General features: G+C 37.6%; 1 pseudogene across 1 annotated transcript in view; it reads left to right on the plus strand.

The window, feature by feature from the left end:
- The first annotated feature begins 2968 nt into the window (after positions 1-2968).
- The window catches only part of LOC143234777 (DNA-directed RNA polymerase, mitochondrial-like), a 129781-nt pseudogene continuing 114005 nt past the window's right edge, over positions 2969-18744 (plus strand). Inside the window, exons 1-3 of the transcript XR_013018796.1 lie at positions 2969-3123; positions 3887-4021; positions 11622-12376. The product of XR_013018796.1 is annotated as a DNA-directed RNA polymerase, mitochondrial-like (transcript). The remainder of the gene's footprint in view (positions 3124-3886; positions 4022-11621; positions 12377-18744) is intronic.

Consider the following 18744-nt stretch of genomic DNA (forward strand, 5'->3'; position numbering starts at 1 on the left):
AAAAACAAGGTCTCTCTCAACGTGCCATCGCTGGTGAGATTGGGCGTAGCAAAACTGCTGTTACAAATTTCTTAAAAGATCCTGAGGGATACGGAACGAGAATTTCCAGTGGTCGGCCCAAGAAAATTTCACTGGCGTCGAGCAGTAGAATTCGACGGGCTGTCTGGCAAGACACCAGACGATCGTAGAACCAGTTTAAGGCCCTTAGGAACGCAGAATGCGTCTTAAAAACAATAAGACGGCATCTACGAGAGAGAGAGGCTTTAAAAACCGTAACAGTCTTCAAAGGCCACTTCTCCTTCCACACCACGAAACAGCTCGATTAAAATTTGCTGAGAAGCACCAAACATGAGACGTAGAAAAGTGAAAGAAGGCTTTGTTCTCTGATGAGAAAAAATTTAACCTGGATGGCCCAGATGGCTTCCAACGTTATTGGCACGATAAGGATATCCCACTGAAAACATTTTTTACACGACATAGTGTTTTCTCCTTCCATGGAACAATGGAGCTTCAGGTTATACAGGGGCGTCAAACAGCAGTTGGTTACATTGGCATGTTGGAGAGATCATCCTTATTGACTGAAGGCCATCGCTTGTGTGAAAATGACTGAATGTTTCAGCAGGACAACGCTGCAATCCACAATGCCCGCAGGAAAAAGGACTTTTTCATGGCAAATAACGTGATTTTTTGAACAATCCAGCGTGTTTGCCCGAACTGAACCCCATTGAATGTGTTTGGGGTGGATGGTAAGGGAAGTCTATAGAAATGAACGTCAATTCCAAACAGTGCATGATCTTCGTGAAGCCATCTTCATCACTTGGAATAACATTCCAGCCATCCTTCTACAAACGCTTATATCGACCATGCCAAAGTGAATGGTGCAGTTATTCACAATGACAGCCGTGCAACTCACTACTGAGACCTCTTGTTGGGCATTTTCGACCCTGTTTAGGACTTCTTTTTAGTATGGTCTTAAATTTTTGACCAGCTAGTATTTAGGCTAATTTCATAGTGTTCACATTTTCCCTATTAAATGCTAAAAACGTTTTTTATTTTTATTTTCTTATTGTCATCTTTCAAAGTTCTACTCAAATAAGTGGTTGAGTCTAACTACGCAAAATGCATATTTTTTCTTTCTTTTTTCATTGGCCTTAAGATTTTGGCCAGCAGTGTATATTGTACGAAAATTATATTTACTCAGAAATTATTCATAAATTTTGAAAAATATTAAATTAATATAAGAAAATATGAATAGCATGGCATTAGTGCCACATTATTATTTGGTTTAGCAGGTTCTTTTATATTATTTGGGGGAAAATAAGTCGAGGTTCAGTCTACTTTACGGTAACAGATTAATTTCTGTATCTCAGAACGGATGGTATGAGTATTAGCACTTTTACTAATAAAGCAGAAAACGACGTTTCGAACTTCCCAGGTCATCTTCAGGTTAACAAGAAAAAATATTAACTTCTTTCTTTCTTTCTTAAGTTTCTACAATGTGTCTTCAGTTGCACATAATTGGAACTTGAATAATTGTGTAAATGTGTATTGTTTACCAACTCGTGATGACATGAAACCTACGGTTGTTCTCTACTATATTTTAATGATATAAAAGTTTTAATACTCATTCCAGCTTAGAGTGGCCCAAGAGTTGGCGGTGGATGGTAATGACTAGCTGTTTTCCCTTTAGTCTTACACTGCTAAATTAGGGACGTCTAGCGCTGATAGCCCTTGAGTAGCTTTGCGCGAAATTCAAAACAAACAAACAAAACATTCCAACCGCCTTGAGGGAACCTTTTCTGATTACTTTACTCCAGAAGCTGGCGTCCCTCAAGGAGAGGTAGTTAGCCCTATACTCTTCATCATGTATGTGAACAATATGCCATTGAAGGATCCTAATCATGGATTCTCCTCCCAGTTTGCTAATGATGTGGCAGTCTGGAAAAGTGCCACAACACCAACAATAGCAGCCACAAACATATAACCTCAACTAAACAGAATAAGCAAATACTGTCAAAAATATAGATTAAAAATAAATACAGCAAAAACACAACTTGTCGTTTTTACAAGGCTAACAAAATACAAAAAACAACAAAAAACTACAGTCTGAAATATGTAGGAATGGAACAGTGCTTCAGACTGCCACATCGTCAAAATTTCTAGGTCTAACCTATGACTCAAATTAATATGGATTAACCATGTAAATGAAATTAAAAGTAAAGTCTGGCAAAGAACCAACTATGCTAGGAGTCTAACTGGCAAGAACAGTGGAGCATCAACAGACAACATACTAAAAATTTGCAAAACATACCTTAGACCAATAATCGACTATGCAGCTCCAGTATGGATAACTGTAAGTGACAAAACAATTAAAACCAAGCTACAAACAATACAAAACACACTCCTCACAACAGCATACAGAGTTCCCAAACCAACATCATCTAAATTCATACACAAATATTCAAACATACCAACAATACCAGATAGATTCCTACATAGTACAATAACGTATCTCGATAAAAATTGGGTGAAAAATGAATTATTATGCGAACTAGACAGATACCTCATATATGATGAAGATAGTCTTAAACACCTCTCCCAGATCAACATATATTTTAAACATAAAAATAAATAGACGAAAAGAAAAAATATAATAATAAAAGCATATATATATATATATATAGAGAGAGAGAGAGAGGAAAAAAAAGAAAAGAAAAAAGGCCACCAACAAACTAGACTTTTCTACTGATAGGACAAAAGAATATTTGTAAATGTGTACAAGTACATGGACATTGTCCTAAGAAGGTTCGGAGCAATTCAGCCCACTCTGATCCTAAAGCAGTAACTAACATCAACCAACACTGCATGACTATGCAATTAAAGGAAGGAGGAAGAGGTCAAAGAGCATCTGATCCTCCAGGATATATATATGATACTCAAACCCGAGAGAGGGAGAGAGAGCCGCTTTGAGATAGAGTATTTGCAAAATGCTTTAGTAGAGGGCGCAAAAGCACATAAAACACCATCTAGTTACATGTGTTTTTAGCGTAATGTCGTGTTTGGTTTTAATATCAAAACTTACTGAATATAGACTGACACAGCTTGCTTTTGCCTGTCGAAAATGTGAGTTGTTTTTTTAAATATAATTAATTGATGTTCATTATTTCCGTCGTTCAGCGATTTATGCGCATGAAGCACTTACCTTATTATTTTACTATGAAATTACTTTATTTAGATTTTTATGTTAGACTAGCTCATGAAAAGCGACTGCTACATTTCATGTAGTTTTTTTGGGTGGGTTAGAAATAAAGATATATTTTTTATTCTCGTATAACATTAAGAAAAAGTATAAAGATTGTAATAAAGTTTTATCTTAAAAAAGAAATAATCATTTTGGTAAAAGTCTTGTTTTATACATTGGTTTATTTATTTTGTGTTTATGTGAAAACTGGTAAAATAATTGAAAACCAGTAGCCCTAAAATTGTTATGAAAACAAATTAAGTGCTGTTTTTTAAAGTATTATACTGTATATATTAACAGTGCTTTCAAAAGACGAACTTTTCATCTTCAAGGGCAAATGATTTACTCTTGGAGAAGAAAGGTTTACCCTTCACAAATGGTTGAGCTACAGGGTAATTGTATATTGTGTTAAATTGAACGTTTGTGGTTTTTAACATCATGAATCTTTTGTGTTTTTCCATTGAACTTGTCTGATAAATTCTAGTGTTGAATAATAACCTTACTGGGCAGTGAGTTGTGAAAACAAAAGATATATTTGAAATGAAATTTTACATAACATTGATTTTGAGTTTTAATGAACAAAGTAAGAAAAATGTGGAAAAAAAATGCCTACAAATTAATTGTTTTTGAAATTGTGTTTTCCAGGTGAGCCCAAATTGTTTTTATGTGTGGGGGGTTTTAGATTGTGTTCAATGAATGTTAGGCCCAAGGTTGTGCTCCCGCCATCAAAGAAAAGAAAAAACAAACAGAAATTCAAGGAACATGAGGGTCTCTTTAAAGGTAACTTGTAAACAATCATGTTTTGAGACAATATTACAGAAGAGTGTAAAAATGATTTTCCCTTTAATTTGGTAATTTATAATTTTATAAGGTTGTACACATTTTTATTGTTTAAATAAGATTTTCTTTCAATAGTTTTTTGAATTTTAAAGCTTAAAAAAATCAAAATCTCTCTAATCACAGTTAAAGAAAATTACAAAAAATATCAGTGTTAGAATGGTCAAATTGGCTTAATATGTACTTCCCTTCTCTAAATGTAGGTTTAATTTACTGGCTGTTACTGTGGCTTTCAAAAGATTTGCTTTGACAAAAATTGTGTTAATGGACAAGTTTATTTAAAGTATTTTTAAAAGTTTTGAAGGCTTTATTGGAACTTTATAATTACTGCAAGTGTTGTTTGTTTATAGTTATGTGTATGTTCACTGATAATGTTATTATTAATATTCATATAAAGTTTCAAAAGAAAATTTATTCAGTTTATAGCCCAATTTACTTACAGTATGCAGAACTATATAATTTAGTGAAAAAAAATCATATTCATGATTAGCACTTTAATTAACAATATTGGTTGGAAAGTTTAGTATAAATGTTATTATTTTTAATTGTAATTATTACACTTTTATTACATAGTTTGTTTTTTGTTGTTAGTGTAAGATATATATGAATTTATGATCAGCTAAATCTCTAAACCTTGCAAGACATAATTAAGTTTGCTTCCAAATCTTTTGTTAATAGTGAGGGTATTCAACTGATGAAACAATGCCTTCTAATCATTCTAAGTAATGTAGTTTGGATATTGTATTTCAAACACTGTGCTTATTACTGTCTTCAGTAGTCCTATATGTAAGTCCACTAGAGATCTGGTCAGTGATCTAGCTATATGTCCAATATAGATCTGGTTAGAGATCCATGTTTTAAGTACAGTTACCTACAGAACAGCTGTTCTCTACAAGTTGTTTTGACAAAATCATTGATAGGTTGAACAATAGCAAAATGGTATATTAAATGTACAGTTGCATCTTGGCATATCATATTGGAGATTTGTGTAGAACTGATGGGACACTGACTGCTGACATGTAGATTCTAATCATTCTAAGTAATGTAGATTGGATATTGTATTTCAAATACTGTGCTTATTACTGTCTTCAGTTGTCCTATATGTAAGTCCACTAGAGATCTGGTCAGTGACCTAGCTGTAAGCTTACAAGAGATCTGGTCAGTGATCTAGCTATATGTCCAATATAGATCTGGTTAGAGACCCATGTTTTAAGTACAGTTACCTACAGAACAGCCGTTCTCTACAAGTTGTTTTGACAAAATCATTGATAGGTTGAACAAAGCACATGGTACATTAAATGTACAGTTGCATCTTGGCATATTATATCAGAGATTTGTGTAGAACTGATGGGATACTGACTGCTGACATGTAGATTCTGATTTTTGTTCACCAAGTTGTTACTTTCAGAACAGGATGTTTTGGGAAGAGATTCATCCTCTAGTAATATGGTGATCCAAGGCATCTAGAAAATGTGGTGAAATAATATCTAGAAAGAAAAATAAACTTTTTTTCAGTATTCACAACTGCATGGTATTAGTATGATTTAATATGTATTGACTAATAAGGAACTTAAGAGAGTCAAATTATACCAACCAACTTGGCTAAGTTATGAAAAGTAATACAAGACATTTGAAACAAAATCTCCTTGATTAACTTGTGGAATAAACAAGTGTATGTTCTGTTTGTAGTAAGTACAAAATACAAATTTGTCTAAAAAATTAACTCACTTTTCTTTTCAGTTTAACATTTTCTCTGATAATGTTTTTGTACTAATGATGAATTCATCATGTATTTGATCATGTATAGCAATTATTCATTGTTTGTGACTTCAGAATGTGTAATACTTCCCTATTTCTGTGATTATATCCAGTACTTTATATTATGATTTCTTACTTGTTTAACATTCTAAACATATGAAAGTGAAACTTTCAGTGGCAAATTTTTAACATTTCCCAACATGGTTGAATGTTCAGTTGAATACATATTGCTGGTTTTTCAATGAGATCTTAATAAATCATTTCATTTCCCTACCTTTGATGTTTACAAATTTAATAGATCTAACAAGTTGAAAAACAAATCCACTTAACTAGTACCCCTTGGTGTGGATTCTTGTATGTGGTGAGGGGACCTTCCAGGAAAGGTTCTGTTCTTTCAGTTTATCTCTTCTGGGATCTAAACATTCACCCACATGTTTGCTGTGTGTGGTGATGTCTGAAGGAGAGGAGAGGATCTTGATAGTTGAGGGGTTCAACCCCAACACACCATTTTGGTCTTGAATTCCTGTAGACTGGCAGCCTTGGGGTGGCCCCCCGTGGGTCAGTCGGCTGGTTCACTTGGGCTAGGGTCAACCAAGTACCAGTGTTGGATGTTCTCAACAGGTGTTGTGGACATTGTATCTGGTGCTGGTGTTTGGGTATAGTGCTCACAAAACCCTGGTATTGCTACAGTATCCTTGTATGGCATTGTAGTGTGTTCCCTCGTAGGCCTTCATGATGGGTGGGGTCAGTGGGCACCGAACAATTCTTTTTTTTATCATGGATCCTCCAAATAAAAACTTAAATAAAATAGTGAAAAACAGTTCATAGGTAAATGACCACGTCTTGAAGATTCTGAGCAGCAGTCTTCAACATCTGTAACACCTGTACCTCATTTTCTTATACTATGCTCTCTTTCAGACAAACCTTTAGGACAAATGCCTCCCTCTTTCATTCATAAGGGACTAGGGGAATTGCTGGCTCTCCAAAGTCAGTAAAGAAGCTTTGATCTGGTGACATATTGGTGGAAACATCCACATCTCAGCACAGTAAACTCCTCTTGCATTCAAAGGCAATTGAGGATATACCTATTGAGATTATACCTCATGCTACTTTGAATTCATCACAAAGAGTTATTGTTGAGAGAGATTTTAAGAACATCCCCTGAGTCAAAGATTCTCATTGGTTTTTCCACCTGAGGAGTTTCTGCAGTGAGGCGTATCTCCACTCGCAAAGATGGAATTACTGTGCTGACCCGTATCCTCATTCTGACATTTACATCATCACGTCCACCTGCCATCATGAATGCAGGTTATCTTAATTGAGGGGTATAGCCATACATTCCAAATCCTCTCAGATGTTTCCAGTGTCAGCGGTTTGGTCACTCGGAGATGTTGTATTGTGGTTCCTTGACGTGTGCTCATTGTGGTGCCATGGACCATGATGCCTATGAGTGTAAAACAGACCCTCAGTGCATCAGTTGCAATGGCTCTCACTTGTCCTACTTTCGTTCTTGTCTTAAGTGGTTGGAAGAAAAAGAGGTGCAGCGTTTGAAAATGATTCAAAACATTACTTACCCTTAGGCACGAAAGTTGCTGTGCACCACTTCATCTTGGGCGTATGCTGCTACACTTCCTTCTACTACTGCAGTGGGTGTGCAGATGGATCTCTCTGTGCCTCCAAATGAATCATTCTCAAACCAAATGAAAAGTCTTTTGACCTCCATGGTTAAAAAAAGGTAATGAATCAACGTCAACACTCATCTATGTCCCTAACGTACATTCCAATAAACTCCAATATTCAATTCCTTTGGTACGGGCGTTTCCTAAGGTACATCTTCTCACATCCCAAGTTGCAAAATAATTATTTGTTCGTGTCTTCACTCGCTGGAATCCTCTTCCAACAACAAAGACCTACCCAGTCGACCCAGGGCAGGATCCATGGAGGTTGATAATGTCCCTCGAATGAAGACAGTAAAGAAAAGAGACATGGTCATAAACAGAAGGGCTTCCACCCAATTCACCAATACCAAAAAATGGCCACCTTGATACAATGGAACTGTCAAGGTTTACGTTCTAATCTGGATGACATCAAAGTACTGATTGCTTCCTATCATCCTGTATGTCTTTCCTTACAGGAAACATTTCTGAAACTTGCGAATACAGTGACCTTTCAGCAGTTTTCTTTGCACAGAAATGACAGGCTGTGTGATGGATGAGTGTATGGAGGGGTGGTACTGTTGGTTGATCAGCATGTGCCTACCATGTCTTTCTACTCGACACACTCTAGGAGGCTGTAGCCATCTGTGTTTCTTTGGGTTGTATCATCACTGTTTGTTCTCTCAACCTGTTGCCTGGAGAGACATATGACCAATCATATCTTGGCGCTCTCATTGAACAGTTGCCATCTCCCTTTTTAATCCTGGGGGTTTAATGGACATCATCCCCTCTGGGAAAGTGTTTTATATTGATGGGAGGGATTCCTTTGTAGAGTGTGTGCTCTCTGATCACAACCTTTCAGTATAGATTCTTCCACTTATTTTCATGTCAGTCCTTTACCACTGTTGATCTCTTGATTTTCTCCTCTTCCCTATTCTCACAATTTTCATGGAGGGTTAACAATAACCCACAAGGCAGTGACCATTTTCCTATAATTGTGAGAGAGACTGGCTATCATTGATGCCAACCAAACTGCATGCCCCCATGGAAGCTGGGTCAGGCAAACTGGCTCTCTTTTGATGCTCTCAAAGAACTTCCTGTCATCATCTGTAAGCTATCAATAGATGACTGTGTGGCAGCAGCAACTGACTGTATTATATAGGCAACTGCTCAATATATTCCTAAAACTTCAACACGTTTTCTGTGATATCCTCGTCCGTGGTGGAATCCTGCCTGTCACGTGGCACGGAAGGCTCAAAAACCGGCCTGGGATACTTTTTCTAGGTATCCCACACTTTTGCACCTCATAGCTTTCCAGCAGGCCTGTGTCCATGCTAGGTGGGTAAGACGTCAAAGCAAGAAGGAGTCTTGGATTAAGTTCACAACTAGCATATCTTCTACCATCAGTTCCAAAGTCATATGGGATAATATTCGAAAGGTTAGTGGGCAATGTAATTCTGTCCTCCACTGAATCTTGCTCTCTGATGGCCAGGAAGTAGCTGATACTCAGAGCATCGTTAATACTGTAGGTGAAAGCTTTTGCCAGGTATCTAGCACTTCTGCTCCATCCTCCACCTTTTTAGTCATCAAGACTAAGGGCAGAGTGATCACCTCTTTTCTTTCGAGTTGATTATCCTACCTTTCTCTAAGCCTGGGAAGGATCCCAAGATTCCTTCAAACTACCATCCAATTGTTGTCTCTGTAAGACCTTAGAGAGGATGGTTAATGCTCCTCTTGTTCTGTTCCTCGGATCAAACAACCTCTTCTCACCCACCCAGTGTGGGTTCTAACGACAGTGCTTCACCATGGACCACCTGATTAGACTTGAAACATCAATCAGAGAAGCCTTTCTTATAGCACAACACCTTGTATCAATATTTTTTGACATTAAGAAGGCTTATTATACAACATGGAGGTATGGCATTTGGTGAGACCTCCAGATATATATGGGTTACATGGTCATTTGCCCATTTTTATTAAAAATATTTAATGAACAGGTGATTCCAAATATGTGTGGGTTTGACACTTTTCCGTTCTTTTTTACAGGACCTTGGAGTCTTCTCAGTTTTGAGTGTGTTTTGAGTGTCACAGTTTTTAGTATAAAATTTAATGCCATCACTGAACAACTTCCTCTCACTGTTGCAAGCGGGCTCCATGTTGATGACTTTCACATCCCATGTTAGTCATCGAACATGAGGTATATTAAGCAGCAGCCACAGACTGCCTTCAGTTGTTTACTGAAGTGGACCACAGCAAAAGGCTTTAACTTCTCTCTCTCTAAAACCATTTGCATGCACTTTTTCTGACAATGAGGGTTTTCATTCTGATGCTGAACTCCGTATTGGTGAAGTTGTGCTGCTTGTGGTCCCTGAGACAAAGTTCTTGGGACTTATCTTTAACTGTAAGCTTACCTTTATACCACACATCAAGCAGCTATGTGTCAAATGTACAAGAACACTGAACACAGTGGTTGTGCACAGAATCCTCTCTGCAGCTTATGTGTTTCACTGCTGAACTGTATGCCATTTCTCTTGTCCTGGATCACATAGAAGCTAAGCAGTACTCAAAGTACACTATTTATACAGACTTGCTTAGTTCTCTACTGGCCCTGGAATTGCTTCACGTTGGTTCACACTCTGTTCTCGCTGCTATTCAAAACCGATTTGCCCATTTCTCTTTAACATTTACTTTTATCCAGTTTTTCTGGATACCAGGCTACGTTGACATTTGTGGGAACGAGCTCGCTGACACCGCAGCTAAATCTGTCAACTCTGGCACCATCACTGCTGTGCCTGTTCCATACATGGACTATGGTCCTGTATTCAAGGCTTGGGTCTGTGCCAGTTGATAATCTACTTGGACTGAGCAAAGTGAAAATGAGCTTTTCCAAATAAAACTCTTTATTGGACTTTGGCCGTCTTGCTTCCATGAGGATTGGAAAGAGGAAGTTGTTCTAACTAGACTACACATTGGTCACAGTTTTTTTAACTCATCATTTTCTTTTCTCTGGAACTGATGCACCAGTGTGTAGTTTGTGTAACACTCGGATTACAATAAACCACATTTTACTTTCTTGCCATTGTTATGACTCTCACAACTGTGGCACCATTTTAAACATGTTTTGTCCCAAGATTTATCCCATAACATTAGACAGTGTTATTGGTGATGGTGACACTGTCCACCTTAGAAATGTTTTTAGTTTTGTAAAGGCCATTAATATTTTTTAATGCTATTTAAGTTTTTTAATTTAAACATTGGATCTTTTTTAATGTAATTCCCTTTTAAGACTGAAATTACATCTAGTTTGATTTGAAATTAGAAAATGGCCATAATGTTATATAACTTAAAATCAGGACTGGAAAGGCCAACTTCAGGTGACTGACGGTGGTTTTTGAACTTACCCGTTAGTCTTCCTGGTGAATTATGATAATTACAGTTATGCTGCAGAAAGTCCTTTAAAACTTGTATTACCATAGTTTTTCTCTTACCAATGTAGACTAGATGTAAAAATTAGATTTAATGCTGTTTATGTTTATAATTTAAAAATTAAATTTTATTTTGTTTTACCTTAATTAAAGTTGGAACAGCACTTGTATATTTACTTGGTGTTTTAAAGAAAAATTTAATCAAAATAGTTTTTATATTAGGACAAAGAGAAAAATGTCTTTTCTAGTTACTTCTCTAGTTTGATTATAGAAGTTTTATAGGAAGAGCTGATTTTGATGTAAGGTTCAACAGTAAAATACTAAATTTCAAACACCATCAGTATTGCTAGTTAGAAGATGTAACAGTAAATTGCTAATAATTTCAAACACGATCATAATCATTAGCTAAAAGACACAACAGTAATATACTAATAATTTCAAACACGATCATAATCATTAGCTAAAAGACATAACAGTAATATACTAATAATTTCAAACACGATCATAATCATTAGCTAAAAGACACAACAGTAATATACTAATAATTTCAAACACCATCAGTATCATTAGAGTTAGATGTAATAGTTTTTATTCTAGTTTAGACTGTGTAAAGATAAGTATTTATGAAGTTTTTGAATATTTAAATGCATGTGTAATTAACCTTACCAATTGTTTATATGTTGTGCTTTCTCTTTTTATTTCAAGTTTCAGATATTCAAAAAGGAAATCTTCAACACTTCGTGCCTGTGTTAGCTGTTCCTGCTACTTCAAAAACATGTAGTGTTATCATAGCACCTGTAAATATAGCAAAAGTGTGGTCAGTCCAAAAGAAAAATTCTTCTAGTGTCAGTACTTGTGAGAAAGAGGTAGTGAATAAATACAGTGATAGAAACAAAAAATGTGTAAGTGATATTTCATTTGAACACAAACAAACAGTTAGTAGAAATAAAATTCATTCAGGACAGCATCCTGAAACATTGGGGAAGAAGGTCTTTGATGATGAAAACATGAAGGAAAAGAAAGATTCAGCCAGTGTGGAAAATCTGCCTAATGAATCGTACCTGAATGTTTCTAGTGACATTACAATTTTTGATAAAGAAAAGTATGATAACATAAACTGTATACACAAAAATAAGTTCCAGTTAATCTCCAGTGAGAAAGTCAGGAATGAAGTTTGGGAACACCTTTCATCATATGACGAGTCTCTCGAACCTCATGTTAATCTTCACTGTCTCGAGCCAGATGTTTTGGAAGAAGCACTTTTAGAAGAAGCTGATGTGGAAGTTTCTGAGGATCATCAGGCTAAACAAGAGCCAGGAAAGAGGAAGAAAACCTCTGGTAAAAAACAGAAAGAACATGCTGCTAAAATAAGACGAGAAAAATTTGAAAAACTAGCTAGGGAAACCCATCTGAATCTTAGCTTGAAATCTTATCTAAATGTCTGCATAAATGCAAACATGGTAAGAAATTTTAAGATGTCTTGAAAGTTGTTCACTTTTTGTGTTAAGTGATTTTGTTTTCTTGTCACAAAACTTAAATCAAAGTTCGAAAGTCTAGATCTCAAATTAAAACCTGGCAGTATATTGTTAGATTAACTATAGTATTGGTAATTTAAATATGTAGACTACTGGCAGTATGTCGTGTGGCTAACTGTAGTGTTGGCAATGTAAATATGTAGACTACTGGCTGTATGTCGTGTGGCTAACTGTAGTGTTGGTAATGTAAATATGTAGACTACTGGCTGTATGTCGTGTGGCTAACTGTAGTGTTGGCAATGTAAATATGTAGACTACTGGCTGTAGTGTTGGTAATGTATAGACTACTGGCTGTCGTGTGGCTAACTGTAGTGTTGGCAATGGTGTGACTAACTGTAGTGTTGGCAATGTAAATATGTAGACTACTGGCTGTATGTCGTGTGGCTAACTGTAGTGTTGGCAATGTAAATATGTAGACTACTGGCTGTATGTCGTGTGACTAACTGTAGTGTTGGCAATGTAAATATGTAGACTACTGGCTGTATGTCGTGTGGCTAACTGTAGTGTTGGTAATGTAAATATGTCGACTGCTGGCAGTATGTCGTGTGTAACTGTAGTGTTGGCAATGTAAATATGTAGACTGCTGGCAGTATGTCGTGTGGCTAACTGTAGTGTTGGTAATGTAAATATGTAGACTACTGGCAGTATGTCGTGTGGCTAACTGTAGTGTTGGTAATGTAAATATGTAGACTGTAGTGTTGGTAACTGTAGTGTTGGTAATGTAAATATGTAGACTACTGGCAGTATGTCGTGTGGCTAACTGTAGTGTTGGTAATTTAAATATGTAGACTACTGGCTGTATGTCGTGTGGCTAACTGTAGTGTTGGCAATGTAAATACGTCGACTGACTGCTGGCAGTATGTCGTGTGACTAACTGTAGTGTTGGCAATGTAAATATGTAGACTGCTGGCAGTATGTCGTGTGGCTAACTGTAGTGTTGGCAATGTAAATACGTCGACTGCTGGCAGTATGTCGTGTGGCATAATTCTGATACAATACCTTTTCTCCTTCCATCTGATAATTTTTATCATCTTATTCTGCTCTCTGTATGCATATCATTCATTTCTAGTCATGATCCTCCCACTTACTCTATTACTGTAACATGTTTACACATGATATACTTGCAACAACCCTCAACCAGTAGGAGTGCAACATACCTTCCTGGTGCAATTGACTCCCTCTATTCTGTAAAACACTGTCATTACTTCTCTGTTTGGCATTCAATTTACCTTTTTGACAGTTTTATAGATTTTGTTATTTATATATTAAGTTTTCTTGTGCAAGTTTTCCTGTAACAATTAAGGCTTCAGGCTCCACAATTTTGGTGAAAGTGGCCTTGGTGTATTGTAAGTTAGTCATACATTTGGTCTGCAACACCTTCTTACCATGGTCAGATCTCACTATTTCTGGGAGAATATGGTCTTGAGGATTTGGACAGTCTTTATCTACCTTCTATTTTTGCTGCATTTTTCTAGTTTACCCTCTATGGATTTCCCTTGTCATTTCTCAGCCTTTCTGAACATGATATATAAGGGTTGTCACATTTTGTGTCTTTTTTTGTCTCCCAGAAAGTGGGGAACTGGGGTTTTATTTCCATCTCTTCATTGTCTCCCAGAAAGTGGGGAACTGGGGTTTTATTTCCATCTCTTCATTGTCTCCCAGAAAGTGGGGAACTGGGGTTTTATTTCCATCTCTTCATTGTCTCCCAGAAAGTGGGGAACTGGGGTTTTATTTCCATCTCTTCATTGTCTCCCAGAAAGTGGGGAACTGGGGTTTTATTTCCATCTCTTCATTGTCTCCCAGAAAGTGGGGAACTGGGGTTTTATTTCCATCTCTTCATTGTCTTCCAGAAAGTGGGGAACTGGGGTTTTATTTCCATCTCTTCATTGTCTCCCAGAAAGTGGGGAACTGGGGTTTCATTCCCATCTCTTCATTGTCTCCCAGAAAGTGGGGAACTGGGGTTTCATTCCCATCTCTTCATTGTCTCCCAGAAAGTGGGGAACTGGGGTTTTATTTCCATCTCTTCATTGTCTCCCAGAAAGTGGGGAACTGGGGTTTTATTTCCATCTCTTCATTGTCTCCCAGAACTGGGGTTTTATTCCCATCTCTTCATTGTCTCCCAGAAAGTGGGGAACTGGGGTTTTATTTCCATCTCTTCATTGTCTCCCAGAAAGTGGGGAACTGGGGTTTTATTTCCATCTCTTCATTGTCTCCCAGAAAGTGGGGAACTGGGGTTTCATTCCCATCTCTTCATTGTCTCCCAGAAAGTGGGGAACTGGGGTTTCATTCCCATCTCTTCATTGTCTCCCAGAAAGTGGGGAACTGGGGTTTCATTCCCATCTCTTCATTGTCTCCCAGAAAGTGAAAAACTGGGGTTTTATTCCCATCTCTTCATTGTCTCCCAGAAAGTGAGAAACTGGGGTTTTATTTCCATCTCTTCATTGTCTCCCAGAAAGTGGGGAACTGGGGTTTCATTCCCATCTCTTCATTGTCTCCCAGAAAGTGGGGAACTGGGGTTTCATTCCCATCTCTTCATTGTCTCCCAGAAAGTGGGGAACTGGGGTTTCATTCCCATCTCTTCATTGTCTCCCAGAAAGTGAAAAACTGGGGTTTTATTCCCATCTCTTCATTGTCTTCCAGAAAGTGAGAAACTGGGGTTTTATTTCCATCTCTTCATTGTCTTCCATAAAGTGGGGAACTGGTTTCATGTTTTCAAACTCTTGAGCATCAGTTGCTTCATTGATCTCCCACATTTCACCATAGTCTTTCCTCACCTTTACATTGCCATCCACTCCAGGTCTTTACATGATCAAGGTTAGCACTTCAGATGCTTAGCTTCATATTTCTATTTCTTTTTCATTGTCTTGTTACTCTTCATTTGGTTTATGTCTTACATTTCTACACTGTCCAGTCCAGTTTGCTACTGTCTCCATATTTCAGTCTTTTCACATCATATTCATGAATTAGGACTGTGGTTTCACTGCTTGATAGATAATTTTTCCCTTTTTTTGGCACCTTACCAACAACCCTTACACAACCGTACTCATTTTTTTCCAGCAAGAGGCAGTTTTTTGTGTGGTTTATCAAATTGGAGAAATCCTACCTCACCCCACTCACTATGTTATTCATTTGGGTGCATTTTTCAACACCTATCTCAGGAGGACCAAGTCAGAACCTCTCCTTTTCCTGTGTAATGTTTTCTATCTTTTGGGAACCTGGGCTTCTATGGAATTATACTTCCTTTAGAGTCCTGCTCACAGACATTGTATTAATGGGTGTTACATATATAATCAATGAAGCTTTGTTCAGAGTCCCTTGAACCCTTTTATTTTTCTTTCTTCCATTCTTAAAGTCAACTTTACCTGATGACAGAGATAACACCATGGCTGGCCTTCCTCTTCTCCTCTCTGTCCTGATCTTTATTTCTTTGCAGATGCCTCTCTTATGGGGCAATAGGTGTATTTGGATTTTCTTACATCAATTATCGAGGTGGCAACTGGTCTCCTTTGTTTTGTCTTTGGACACTGAATCTCTTTTTTTTTTTTTTTGGGACGTTTCAATAGTTCATCTTCTTGCTAGTCAGATTTCAAGCATTCTGAATTTTACAGCAGATCAGTTTTCTTGTTTCAACAAGATTCTATCACTAGAGTTGTTTCTTACTTCTCAAGTGTACTCAACCCTCTCGGATGTTTCCAGTGTCAGTGGTTTGGTCATTCAAAAACGTGGTTCTTTAACATGTACTTATTGGGGTGGCAAAGATCACGACTTTTGTGAGTGTAAACTAGAACCACGCTGTGTTAAATGTAGTGGCCTACACCCCTCTTACTCTATTTCTTGCCCTAAATGGGTGGAGGAGGTGCAATGCTTGAAGACTATAAATAATATCTTCTATCCAGAAGCTCAGAAATTATTGTCTCCAACTCCATCTTAGACATATGCTGCTGCACTCCATTCCACTCCCACAGTGGGAGTGTAGACAGATTGCTCTGTATCTTCAGCAGAGTCATTTGCAAAACATCTGAATAATCTTTGGCCTTCTATGAGTAAAAGAGTTGATGAATCTAGTCTGTTTCCATCTCTGTCCCTGCCACTCCTTCCAGTGACTGCGTGGTTCCACTTCCTTAAGCTTTGGATTCAGGTGTTTTCTCAGGTCCATCCTTTTCTGCAAACTCGACCATTCATTCTTGCCCTTAGCCACTGGAATCTTTGTCTACAGGCAAAGACCTATCTACTCAACCCAAGGCAGGATCCATGGCAGTCAAAAACAGAAGGGCTACCTGCCACGTTCTCCTCCATGTAAATAAAAATGGCCACTCTGATCTAGTGGAACTGTTGGGGTTTTCATTTAAATATAGATGACATTAAAAATTTGATTGATTCTTACCATCCTGTGTGTCTGTCCTTACAGGAAATGTTTCTGAAACCTGTGATACAGTCACCTTTAAACAGTTTTCTTTGTACAGAAATGACAGGTTGTATGATGGATGAGTTCATGGATGGGTGGCACTGCTGGTTGATCAGTATGTGCCTGCCCTGTCTTTGCCACTTGATTTGATATGCTTGGAGGCTGTAGCCATTCCTGCTTCCTTGGGTCGTATCATCATTATTTGTTCTACTGGGTTCCTGAAGAGACCTATAACCAGTCAGGCCTTCATGCCTTCATTGAGCAGTTAATGCCTCCCTTTTTAATCCTGGGGGACTTTAGTGGACACTATCCCCTCTAGGGAAGTGCTGATATTGATAGGAGGGGTCATTCCATAGAGCATATGTTCTTGGATCTCTTCAGTGTTGGTTCGTATTTCCAGTCAGTTTTTACTGCTATTCCTCTTTCTGTATGCTCCCCTTCACTTTTCTGTTATTTCTCTTGAAGAGTTAACAGTCACATACAGGACACTGATAATTTTTCTGTCATTTTGAGAGAGACTGGCCGTAATTGATGCCATCTGACCCATGTGCTTTGAAGAAAGTTGGACTAGGCCGACTGGCACTCTTTCACTTCTGTCTCAGAAATTGATCCTGCCATCATCTGTAAGCCATTGATAAACTGACAGTGACTCATGGTATTCTCCAGGCAGCTGCTCAGTGTATTCCTAAAATCTTGACGTTTTCCACAGTATCCTCATCCTTGGTGGAGTTCTGCCTGCCACATGGCAAGGAAAGCTCAAAAATGGGCTTAGGATACCTTTTAAACTGCCAGTTTTCTCAGTGAAATTTTTTTTTTTCTTGTGCTTCTCGCACTTCTACTTCATCCCCCACCTTCTTAGCTATCAAAGCATGAGCAGAGCGATTGCTTCTTTCCTTTCAGGCTGATCATCTCTATGACTACAATCACCCCTTTATGCTGGTGGAACTCAAGCTTGCTCTTTATCAGTCTGGCACTACATCAGTTGGACCCAATGATATTTATTATGAGATACTGCATGATCTCTCTCTCTTCTGTCTTTCTTGCTATTCTTTTGGTTGTTTTTAATTGGATCTGATCGGAGAATGTTTTTTCTGATGCTTGGCATCATGCTACTGTCCTCCCTTTTTCTAAGCCTGGGAATGATCCCAAGATTCCTTCGAACTACCGTCCAATTGCTTTAACAAACTGTCTCTGTAACCTCTTAGAGAGGACAATTAATGCTCATCTTGTTTGGTTGATCAAACCAAACAACCTTCTCTTGCAGCTAAGTCAATCTTCTGGTATTATTACTGCTGTGCCTGTCCCACACATGGACTACGGTCCTGCATTCAAGGATTGGCTCGACACCAGTTAGCAGTCAACTTGGAGTGAGCAGTGTGATAACAAGCTTTTTCAGGTCAAACCTTCTGTTGCTCTTTGGCCATCTTGCTTCTGTAAGGATAGTAAGGAGGAAGTTTTTCTGGCTAGGCTACACATTAATCACAGTTTTTTAATTCATCACTTTCTTTTATGTGGTACTGAAGTACCAATATATGGTTTGTGTGACACTTGAGTCACAATAGCCCACATTTTACTGACGTGCCATTGTAACAATCAAAAGTTATGTCACCATTTGAAACATATTTTAACCATGAGTATACCCTTGACGTTATACTGTCATTGGTGATGGTCACACTGTCCACCTGTGTTGTGTTTTTAAATTTTGAAGAGCAATTGGTCTTTTTAACTCTAAGATTTTAATTTGAAAATTGGACTCTATTTTGTTTTAGTGTGATTCTTTTTTACATATTTTAATGATTTTATCTTTTTACTAGTTGTTTGGTGCAGATAATCTAGTTACTTTGTGCCATTAAATGTGAAACAACTAACCAACCAACCAATCCACTGT

Source organism: Tachypleus tridentatus, chromosome 12 (genome assembly GCF_004210375.1).
Source record: "Tachypleus tridentatus isolate NWPU-2018 chromosome 12, ASM421037v1, whole genome shotgun sequence".
NCBI classification, from domain to species: domain Eukaryota; kingdom Metazoa; phylum Arthropoda; class Merostomata; order Xiphosura; family Limulidae; genus Tachypleus; species Tachypleus tridentatus.